Source organism: Benincasa hispida, chromosome 12 (genome assembly GCF_009727055.1).
Source record: "Benincasa hispida cultivar B227 chromosome 12, ASM972705v1, whole genome shotgun sequence".
Lineage (NCBI taxonomy): Eukaryota > Viridiplantae > Streptophyta > Magnoliopsida > Cucurbitales > Cucurbitaceae > Benincasa > Benincasa hispida.
Window position 1 is genome coordinate 76669592 of NC_052360.1, and position 12841 is coordinate 76682432.

A 12841-nucleotide genomic window follows, 5' to 3' on the forward strand; every position below is an offset into this window, starting at 1 on the left:
TCCTCTCCTCCCCTGCATTCTTCAAATTAAAGTTGAGCTTCTTTACAGCCCACAACGCCTTATGCTCTAATTCCAGTGGTAGATGACATGCCTTCCCAAACACCTACGCATACGGGGACATGCCAATGGGTGTTTTATAGGTAGTCCTATATGCCCACAAGGCATCGTCAAGCTTCATGGCCTAGTTTTGTTGTGAGGGATTCACCACCTTTTCTAAAATCAACTTGATTTCTCTATTAGAAACCTCGACTTGTCCATTAGTCTGGGGGGGTATGCAGTAGTGATCTTGTGATGGACATTGTATTTGAGTAGCAGTTTGTTAATGATACGATTGATAAAATGGGATCCTTCGTCACTTATTATGGCACGTGGGGTGCCAAAATGAGTGAAGATATTTCTCTGTAAGAATTTGGAGACTATTGCCGTATCGTTTGCGACACATGATACTACTTTAATCCACTTGGAGACATAATCGACGGCCAATGGAATATATTTGTGACCATTTGATGGTGAAAATGGTCCCATGAAGTCTATGCCCCAAACGTCGAAAACTTCCAATTCCAATATGATGTTCATCGACATCGCATTTTTCTCTGAAATGTTTCCAATGCATTGGCACTTATCGCATTTCATAGAATAGTCTCTGCATCGTTAAATAGAATTGGCCAATAATACCCGCTTTGTAAAACTTTTGCTGCTGTGCGTTGTCCCCCGAAATGTCCGCCATAGAGTCAGTCATTGCATTGAAAAAGTATGCGCTGAAAAGCAGTCTCTGGCACACAGAGTCTCAAGATTTGGTCTGGTCCCCTTCTGTAAAGATCGGCTAGTCCCAGTAGTAGGATTTACATTCATGAATGAGCCGCTTCTTTTGGTGGGCTGTGAAATTTTCCAAAAATTGGTTACAGACTAAGAAATTGATAACATCTGCGTACCACGGTAATTCTTCAAGTTTAAACAACTGCTCGTCTGGAAAGGATGCGTTCACCTCCGATTGAATGCGATCCTCTTCAGGATTCTCTAATCTCAGTAAGTGGTCAGGGACCTAGTTTTTTGTTCCCTTGCGGTCAATTATCTCCATGTTAAATTCTTGGAGGAGGAGAACCCATCGGATTAGCCTCGGCTTTGCATCTTTTTTGGTCCTTAAATATCTTATCGAGTGGTCGGTGTGAACTATAACTTTGGATCCCAATAAGTAAGGTCAAAATTTTTCAATCGCAAAGATTAGCGCGTAGAAGCTCCTTCTCGTTGTGGTGTTGTTTTTCTTGGGCGAGTTCAATGTTCTGCTTGCATATGTGATGGGGTGTAAAAATTGTCTTTTCTGTGCTAACACTGCTCCCATCGCATAACTGTTGGCATCGTACATCAGCTCGAATGGCTTTGTCCAGTCGGGTGCGATCAAAATAGGTGCTGTAATCAATGCGTCCTTCAGTGCTTTGAATGCGTTGAGACATTATGAATCAAAGTCAAAAGTTCTTTCAGCCTCTAGCAAAGCACTCAATGGTTGAACTATTTTAGAGAAGTCCTTCACAAATCGTCGATAAAACCCTGCATGTCTTAAGAAACTCCTTAAAGCCTTCACATTTGCTGGAGGTGGAAGTTTTCAATGGCCTCAATTTTTGCTCTATCCACCTCTAGCTCTTCCTTTGAAACCTTGTGCACGAGCACAATTCCTTCGTTAACCATGAAATGACATTTCTCCCAATTCAGCACCAGATTGGTCTCTTCACATCTTTTTAGTATCCTCTCCAAGTTTTTCAGACAGACTTCATATGTTTGCCCATAAACTGAGAAATCGTCCATAAAAATTTTACTGAATCCTTAAGATACTCAGAGAAGATTGCCATCATGCACCTTTGAAATGTGCTAAACGCATTGCATAATCCAAACGGCATGTGGCGAAAAGCAAACGTTCCATATGGACAGGTGAATGTGGTATTTTCTTGGTCATCTGGTGCGATCATTATTTGGTTGTAGCCCGCATACCCATCAAGAAAATAGAAGTAGTCATTCCCTACTAGTCGGTCTAGCATTTGATCAATGAAAGGTAAAGGGAAATGATCCTTCTTCGTCGTCGCATTAAGCTTCCGGTAGTCCATACAAATCCACCAGCCAGTGACGATCCTCATGAGGATTAACTCGATGTTTGCGTTCGGGACTACTATCATTCAACCCTTCTTAGGAACGCATTGCACGGGGCTAACCCACGTGCTATCGACGATAGGGTATATGATGCCGACGTCCAACCATTTAATGATCTCTTTTTTTACAACCTTCTTAATCGTAGGGTTCAGTTTGCGTTGAGGTTCGGTAGAGCCTTTTTGTTTTCTTTGAGCTGAATTTTGTGCATGCAGTATGTTGGGCTAATTCCTCTTATATCTGCTAGCGTCAACCTGATTGTTTGATATACTTCTTCAAAATGCTGAGCAACACATTTTTCTTGTTCTTCTGGTAGGGCAAAGAATATTATTACATGCAAGGTTTCATTTTGACCAAGGAAAACATACTTCAAATAACTTGGCAGAGTTTTCAGCTCCAAGGTAGGTGGTTGCTCTAAGGAAGGTTCTTGTGTTTTTCTCACTTCATTTAAATTCAAATTTTCATCTTTGTTTAATGTATCCGTTATTACATGGTAGGTTTCTACATTACACGGTAGGTTTCTACAGATGCTGTTGCATCCTCTCCTTCTTCATCTTCTTTGGACTCTAATTCTTCATCGCAACTGTGTTCATCGTCAGATTCTGATAGGCTTTCATCTTCTGGATACTTCATTTCTTTGACAATATTAAACTTGAGCTTCTTTCCATTGATGCTCATCGTGATCTCTCTTTTGTGCACATCTGTTTGGGCACGATCAATAGACAGGAATGGTTGTCCCAATATGATAGGCACATCTTTGTTTGCCTCATAGTCTAGAATGATGAAGTCTGCTGGTAGAATGAATTTGTCGATTGTGGCTAAGACATCCTTCAAATTTCCTTCAGGGTGCACTAGGGAACTGCCTGCAAGCTAGAGAGTCACCGTCGTGGGCGTCAGCTGTCCCACATTCAACTATTTGAATATTGAAAGGGCATTAAATTTATGTTGACCCTAAGATTGCATAGTGCTTGACCGATATAGATCCCGCCAATTGAGCAAGGTATCGTAAAGCTTCCTGTGTCATGCATCTTCGGTGGGATTATAGTGTTTGACTCTTGTGTTAATGCCATCGTAGCGAATTTTCCTGTGCTTCTTTTCTTCGACACCATATACTTCAAAAACTTGGCATATTTCGGCATTTTCTCTATTGCTTCTGTAAATGGAATATTAATGTGTAGTTTTTTTAATATTTCCATGAAGCGATGATACTAACCTTCATCGTTTTGCTTCTTTTTCAGTATTTGCAGGAATGGTGGTAGCTGTACCTTCTCTGTTATGTGGTTTAGACGCTTAGAGGTGGTCGTAACTTCAGGTTCCATCATCTCGGGCTCTTCTGATTCATTTTGTATCAATGTTTCTTTGCTTCCATCGCATTCGGATTGGTCCTGCTAGGCTCATTTCTTTGTTCCGCTGTGGTCTATTTTTCAGCTCTCCCAATATCTATCCTATTTGGATTTCTAGATTGCTGATGGAAGTCGCCTGGTTCTAGAGGACCATTTCATTCTTTTCAATGTACTATTTTAGCAGGTTCTCCAGAGAGGATGATGGCAGTGCTTGCGAGCTGCTGGCTTGTTATTGTTGTTAACCGTTAGTTCATTGGAAAAATCTCGGTGGTCCTTCTTTTATCGCCATAGGTTGGTAACCTTGTTGTTGGTCATTTTTTCAAGCAAAATTAGGGTGGTTTCTCCACCCGAGGTTGTATGTATTTGAGAAAGGGTTGTTCTTGACAAAGTAGATTGACTGCAGGTTCCGTTGAAACTCTTCAATTGAATGCAGTTCTCCATATGTAGCACAGCTCGTGCTTGTTTGTTCTATCACGTTAACTTGCCCTTTTTGCATTCAAGGATTGTTGATTGTGATGCCCTGTAATAAATTTATCATCGCATTCATTTGATTTTGCAAAGATGTGATGGCACCATTATTTGTATTACCTTTTCTGGGTTCTACTCATTGATCGCTTTTTTGCCAATCTTCATGATTTTTCGATATGCGATCAAGGATGTTCTTTGCCTCCTCATAAGTCTTGTCTAGCAGACCGCTTGTAATGCAAAAATTGATATTATGTCACACAGCGTAGGGCCTGTCTCTTATACACATCTAGATGTGTATAAGAGACAGATCTCCATCTAGAGGCAATCCGACAATCCGTTGTGCAGACAATCGCACACTAATCTCTTAAACCTCGCCCACGCGTCGCTGAGCGATTCGTCTTCTTCTTGTTCAAAATTTATGATTAACTTCTCCCTTCTGGCATTCTCTGTAGGAGGGAAATACTTCTTCATAAACTTCTCGACAACCTATTCCCATGAAGTTATCTCACTTGGTTTGAGGGAGTATGCCCATTTTCTTGCTTTATCGCATAATGAAAATGATAATAGCGTTAGTCGAACTTTTTCAGCGGAGATATTAGGGAACACAAAAGTGTTACAAATTTTAATGAAACTCAGAAGATGGGCGTGCGGATCTTCGCCATGCCGTCCATAAAACTATCCAGCCGTCTGTATCATTTGTAACATTACCGGCTTCATTTCGAACCTCGATCCATCCAAAGCTGGCCTCATGATTCCTAGGGAGAAATCATACAAGTTAGGTGACGCATAGTCTCGAATGGGTCTATTGCGATCATTCGCCAAAAGGATAGGATTTGCCATTATGTTGTTTGCATTCGTGGCTCATTCAGCCATTCTGGGAGTTCTTTCTTGTTGTCGGTGGTTGTTTCTCTATCTTCTTCGGAATGTTCTTTCGATCTCTGGGTCATAGTTGGGCTCAGGAGCGTGTCCTTCGCTCATGCGACGCTTGATCCTTCCTTTACCGAAGGAATGGCAATGCATAGAGGTCGAAAGTTGCAAAGAAAATCAAAGAGGTTTGCTGTTAGCGCAATATATACCGTAGTCCCCGGCAACGACGCCAAAAACTTGATGTGTGTAATTTGTGATGCATTATGGCGCAAGTTTGGGGTGATATCTTATGCGGTGAACATGCAAGTTTTCCTAACAAGGCCCAAGTATAAGCCTTCCTAGGTTTCTTGGTAAGTCCAGGGTCGAACATAGGGACTACTGAGTAAATATGCAATAGACACTTTAATTCTATTGCAGTAGTAAAAAAAAATGAAGTGGATAGTATTTTGATTGATAATCCTCCTATGCGACGGAGTTGAACGTAGAGTTGATGAAAGCATAGAGTTACAATGAGTATGTGATGAAGGGGTTGAGAAGGGGTTTAGCGAACATTTCCTAAGATTGTGCACAAGCTATGTGATCATGCTACACACAAATATTAGTACTACATTTCTCAATGCAGAATGCCATTATTCCTATTTCTAAGATGCATGTGATATGTATACGAAACAGTTGATAGGACTTATTTCTAAGCCTCTACTCTTGTCTATGCGATGATGAATGATGCACACATAAAACAAGGTGACCGCATACAATCATTCCTATTTCTAGGGTGCATGCGATGTGTAGATAGCAATAGAGCTTATGTCTAAGTCTCTATTTCTTGCTTATGCAATTCTAATCTGAATCTTTCAAGCCTAGATTCTAATCTGACTTTTTCAAGCCTAGATTCTATCTTTAGACTACTCTCTCATGTATGTCCAAATGATGAGTGATGCATACATAAGACAAGTTGATCACATAAAATGTAAATCTTAAGTCATTCTAGCTAAGTACTTCTCAACCCATTCAGAAATTTAGCTACTCATGTGTGGTATAGAGAGATTGAACATAGATTGAAATGAGATTTTCATTTTCTGTAAATAAAGTACTGAATACAAAATATCAAATGGATTTGAGAGATAAGACGCTCGGTGTCTTGCTTCCCGTGGACTTTTACACTGCTCTTTTTCGTTCCAAGTCTGTTCTAGATGTGTATTCTTGCTCTCGAAAGTGTTAGCCCTCTCTCCCTTATAACGCTTTCCGAAAATATCTCGATATGTTCGGGAATGAACTCTCGGCTTCCTCGTCTCCTTGCTCTTCTCCGTTCTCTAAGTATATGTACGAGTATGTGCGTGAACAGACTAACTAACTATCTAACTCGCTAACTCGTAACCCCCTTTTACACTGGTGGCCTTCGGTATTTATAAAGCTCAAGGTGAAGCAACCTTTCTTGCTAATTATTGCAATGATCAGAGACATTACTTCCCCTGCTCTGATGCGCCGATTAATGGTCACCGAAAGTTGAGTGTACTTGCTACAGTGTGGCTTTTAATGACTTGTCAACTAAATTCAGATTCGACCGTTATCAGCTTTCCGTCCCATCATGATTTATTATGCTGTCACCTTAATGCACAGTCTTTATGCGGTCACCTTTTTAAGAAGCTTCTCGCTATTGCATGACTTGTGAACGCAATCTTCAAGCGCACTGACGCTTTATTCCTTTGGATCGCAATTTCATATGTGCCATCGCATTGTTCCTTGAAATGCACTCTTTCTACGGTCGCCTTTTTAAGAAACTTCTCACGATCGCATGTCTTGCGATCGCAATCTTCAAGCGTGCTGACGCCTTGTTCTTTAGGATCGCAACTTCTCATGCGCCAATGCATTGCTCTTGCACAAAATAAGTAAATTAACTGCTTTTATGCGATGGGCACTTGCGATCGCAATCCCTTTCAGTTTAGCGCATTCAGGCATGATATTGCTTATTTTACCATTGCATTCTCTCATTGTTTTACTTATTTGAGCTGTAATAACATGTATTTCTACTAGTTATCAGATTTCTTTTGGACGATCGATTGAACTATCAAACGAACAATTCAAAAAATGAAACAATTTCATTTTTATTTCATCGGTTACAATAACCGACTCATTCTCACTATCCCACGTCCAAACATGATTTTTGGTTTAATTATCATATAATTAACCAATTAATTAATAATAAATATAATCATATTATATTTTTACTCTATAGTTTGATATCACATATCTACTATAGTATTTTCTCCTTTACTTGATATAAATCATATTTATATTTAATTTCCTCCAAAATAATGCATCTCATACATTTAGCCAATTATATCATATATAATTAAGAAGTCCAATTATATCATATATAATCAAACTTCCTCTTGTCAATTTGAACATTTCAAATTAACCCAAACATTGGTTCTCGACTTTATCCAAGCTACCTAGGGGACCTAATGAACCTGTGGCTTGAAGCTCCAATGGTCCGTGAATAGCTGACTAAATTGTTTAGCCATGAGATCCACCATCCGTTAACTGTCAGGCATTCCACTAAAGACCAATAGCTGAACTCTTCTTACCACAGATATATTTTTATGTCCATCGGATATAACCAATCATGAGTACAATGATCCTTCACAAATGCTCGTAAGTACAGCTGAGCTAAATTACCTTTTTGCCCCTGTAGTTACATCTCACTCCTTAAGTACCACCAATTTCTTTAATGAACAATACAACATAGTCTAACTATGTGAACACCTCTCAGGCCAAAAGAAGGTGCGTGGCGCCACATCGTTCTAGCCCCAAAATCAGCCCTGCCTTAGGGAAGCTATCTATCTACTTACCCCTGCCTTAGGGAAGGAGTGAATTCCATCTTGTGTAGTTGAGTTCCCAGCTCCCAAATCAGACGAATCCACAAAATGGTAGGTTTGAATCGCCAACCTGGCCACTTGCACCCATACAAATCAAAGAACCACCCTCAATTGTAGGAGTTTCCAACTCACTTAGGATTGAGGTCATATTACCTATGGTCATCCTAGTGAAGTGAAGTCTCTATCATGAACGGTGTTATATAACAAGACGTTAACACTTCGTGGTTAGGTCTTATAGAAAATCTTTGTATAGGACACCCCCCGCTCGCATGTCCCCAACACGAATGATCAGGATCAGACCATCTGTGACAAGTCACAACACTTGTGATCATTCCACAAAGCGGGCCGCATCCATAGCTTTATCAGGATAAGGTTTCCCTCCTATATAAATATACTACAGAATATTTTTGTTATCACTCAAGACATGATCCACTTGTATGTCACCATATACATGCTTGAGTCACATACAGATAACCAGAGATTTTATGTTTAGTAAAGCTAATAAAACAATCAATTGAGCAAAAGTACAAGATGTGAAGTAAATATTATATATTAACAACACAAGCATTCGTACAAACTGTTTAATGTGTGATTAAGTGTCTGTAAACTTATTAGATTCAGTAGAGTTACAATTAAGTTGTAATTGAAGATGATTTGAAGCAAGCTCAACAACTGGTTGCAGTAGGAGAGGCTTCTGTCTCGCAGCGTTGTAACATTGTTCTTTAGACAGTCTAGCAAAAGGAGGAAAAGCCTTGCAGCATTGCAATTCTACTTTTGAAGAGTTGCAATGCTGTTCGTCAGCCAATCTAGAATGCACACGCACCTGACCGGTGGTCCAGGAAGTTCGATTAGGTCGATTTGACTCATTTAGGTTCCGTTCAATAGGGTTTTGTCCTATTCAGACCAAACTTAAGCCTTGGAGGTCTGATTTGGGTGATTTGGAGCCGGTTCAAGCTGGTTTGGGCGGTCCATTAGCGGTTCAAGGTAGTTTTTAATTATAATTTAGGCTGTTTGCTTTCTTAGGATGCCAAAACTGGACCATATCAGTGTGTGTTTTGTTATTTATGCATTTTGAATGTATGTGATAATTAAATAAATCTTGTATGTGCATATAGTATGCCATGTAGATCTAAAATCCCACCAAAGGAAGCATGTATCATACATTGAAAATATGTTATAATTTGTTATAAAATATATTATGCATGATTTAGGGTTTTATGTATTTGATATAATTAGTTATATTAAAATGTGAAATGGCCCGATGAATGTTATGGATTGAAAGCATGTCTATATTTTATAAATCATTAGGTAGTTGTCATCTAGAAGCATGAGTTAAGTTAGATTTTTGTGTTAAATTGGGATTCCATTTAGCAAACATTTACTTTCTAACTTAGATAAATATCGCTCAATTAATTGGTTAGACGATGGAAATCGATTAATTGGCTTATCTTTGCCTTAAATCTTAGTGTCTGTTGATTGATTGATTGGTTGGGAATTCTCGCTTTTCTATTAATTAACTTGATTTTGTGGACTACTGGTTAGGATTCTAATCAAGTAGGCTAAGTTTTAATTCGAATATTCTCGCGCATCTTTTGAATAGTCTATGATAGAATTGATGAGGAATGAATTAAACAATAAATACCCATGCTAAGTATTTTGTTCGATTGATTATTTACACATTCGTATGCATTGCGCACTATTCGTTTTCGCAATTTTATTTCACAACTCTTCATAAAACCCCTTCCTTTGGTTACTTCCTACAAGTTCCATTTTTAAGGAATCCAAATTGGCTCTCTGTGGTTCGACCTTGGACTTGCTACTCATACTACTCGTTAGTAAAAGGGGTTAGTTCTGCATATAAATTTTATTTGCGTAGCTGCAGGTTCACGACTGACGGTGAATCCAGAGGTCGACCAAATTGGCGTTGTTGCCAGGGAGCCAACGGAATCCTTGATTTTTGAACTTGTAGTGTTTATCCTTGCTAATCGGTTTTCTTTTTTGGTGCATGACCCACATTCCCAAAGGTTCTAGACAGTTGTAGTTTTATAGAGATTTCTAGGGAGGAGTAGAGAATCAAAAGAAAGAGGAGACAGCGAGTTGTGCTTGATAGAGATATTTGTGTTGAGGACACATCTAGAGAAAAAAGCGTTCCGAAGAATTTTCCAGTAATGGTCGAACGAGAAAAGACTCTTAAGGAGCTTGCAACACCTGACTTCACTCAGTAGCTGTTGTGCATTGCCTATCCTGAGAGGACAGGTAACTTTGAACTTAAATCTGGCTTAATTCATTTACTTCCTACGTTTTCTGGTCTATAGGGCGAGGATCCGCACAAACATTTGAAGGAATTCTATGTGGTGTGCAATGGAATGAGACCAAATGGGGTGACCTAGGAGCAGATAAATATGAGAGCATTCCCCTTTTCATTGAAGGGAGATGTCAAGGAGTGGCTCTACATTCTTCCGCTTGGGAGTATCACATACTGGGAAGAGTTGTAGAGGTAGTTCTTGGCAATGTTCTTTCCAGCATCCCGAGCTGCTAGTATTAGAAAAGAGATTTATAGCATCATGCAGTTCGACGGGGAGACCCTTCATGAGTATTGGGAACGATTCAAGAAACCTGTGACAAGTTTCCCCATCATCAGATCTCAGAGCAGCTCTTGATCCAGTACTTTTACAAAGGACTAATGCAGAATGAAAAAAGCAGCATAGATGCAACTGCAGAAGGAGCCTTAGTCAATAAAACCCCAACTGAGGCAATGAACCTGATAGCTACTATTGCATCTTAACAGTTTGGAACCAGAGCTGCAATCAGTGTTAAATCCTCCAATGAGGTAAGTGAACTTAAGAAATAAATATCTGACTTAGTTTCTATTGTAAAGCAGCTAGCAAAGGTAGAGATTGGACAGCCTGCGACTGTTTGCCAAGTGTATCACGGAACTGACCATTCTGATGATTTTTATGTCCTAAAACTCGTGGTTGGTAAACAATAAACTCATTCTGTAAATCAATAAAATTGTTATTGAAGTTCGATTCAATAAAGTTGTATTGAATATATGAATTGCTTATTTCATTTTAGAAATAAATCCAATAAACTAAAAGATCTATGACTATTACATGAATATTTGAACTTTATGTAGAGACATAAGAGTGGATCAGGTTCGAGTAAATAGTCTAAATGATCTATAGTATATGAATAAGGTCGGGTGCCTTATTCTAGTAACACTATTGGATGCGACCCACTCTGTAGTTGTTATAATGAGTTGTAAAGTGCTACAGATGAAGTGATCATGATTCGTACATATAGTGACACGAGGAGTGGGGCATCTTGTGTGAAGTTTGCGCAAGATCGGACCAAGAAATAAGTCACTCTTACTTTATAACATTATTTACTGTTTAACACTGACTATTTCAAAATGATGACCTAGGTAACTTAACCTTAATCTTGAGCTAACATGGACTCCTGTCTATTCGAGATTATCCTTAGATTTGTAGAGGTGAGGGTTGGCTCAACTGTGCCGACTCAATAAGCCTCCCATTTTAGGGGTAAGACCGGGTAGATAGATGGGGACATAAGGTGAAAGATGGAACTCACTCCTATCCACTTTCAGGGATAGTAGAGAGGTTGTTTCCTTAAGTGTTGACTCCGTGTCTTTAACAAGGGGCCTTACCCTCTCGTTGGCACGAGAGGGACTCGGTTTGATGATCGAATTATAAACCAATTATTCATTAAAGAATCAGTGGGACTTAAGCAACAAGAGGTAATCTCGGGAGTAAAACAACCTTTTGACCCAGACGTTATTACGAATAACTTGTGAAGGGTTAACTTACTAATCATGGTCATATCGAGTGGACACAATATTAAATGAACTCTTATACAAGAGTACCTATGAGCGGAAGCAGATCTTTCCAAAACATTGTGATAGAATTTCCACATTTACATTCCCACATACAGATATGCATTAAAAACTAAATTACCGACATGCTTACACATAAATAAACAAGAGAATGAACAAACTTACCAGTTGAAGACTCTATTCACTTGAAATCTCGCTCTCTCCACGAGCGAACTCCTCATATTCTCGCTAGAACAACAAGCAATCGTTCAGCAACACCCCGGTCGTCTACCACGAATGGCTTCACACGAACAGTAAAAAGATGGGGACGACACCACCACTTGAAGCCCTTAGTATTCCCGGAGTGAGAATCTAAAGAGTGGGCTCTGTTTGGATTTGGTAGAGGAGAGAAGGAAAACAGATCGTATACAATGATCATGCATGTGGAAGAAGGCAATGACTATCGTATAGTCAAGATGCTTGATCATTTAGGTGAGGTACACGATCGTGTAGGAAAAACTAGGCGATCGTCTATACGATTGTTTAGTAAAGCTCATGCGCTAAGTGATCGTTTGGGAAAAGGTAAGCGTGTTTATTATATGCATGAATGGGTGTAAGCGATCGTTTAGTAAACTGGCGCTATCATATAGGCTCTGAATTACTAAGCGATCGAATGCAAAACACTCAATGAGCAATTAAGCATGTCCTTTGCAAAATGAAAACCATTTTCATTTTTATTCTTTAGTTACGAAAATCGAATGGAACTTCCCACTATCATATGGTTATAGAGAAAACGTCAGGCAATTATCCCATAACTGTCCAATTAATAAAATAATAAATATAATCACATTATATTCATAACCTATAGTTTGATATCATATATCCACCATAGTATTTTCCCCTCTACTAGAAATAAATCATATTTATATCCAATTTCCTTCAAATTAATGTATCTCATACATTTAGTCAATCATATCATATATAATCAAACTTCTTCTTTTCAATTTGAACATTTCAAACTGACCCAAAAACTGATTCTTAACTTGTATCCAAGCTACCAAGGGGACCTTATGGACCTATGGCTCGAAGCTCCAACGATACGTGAATAGTTGACTAAACTATTTAGAAACGAGATTCACCATCCATTAACAGCCAAACATTCCACTAAAGACCAATAACTGAACTCTTCTTACCACAGATATATTTCTGTGTCCTTCGGATATAACCAATCATGAGTACGATTACCCTTCACAGATGCTCGTAAGTACAATTGGGGCAATTTACCGTTTTTCCCTATAGTTACATCTTACTCCTTAAGT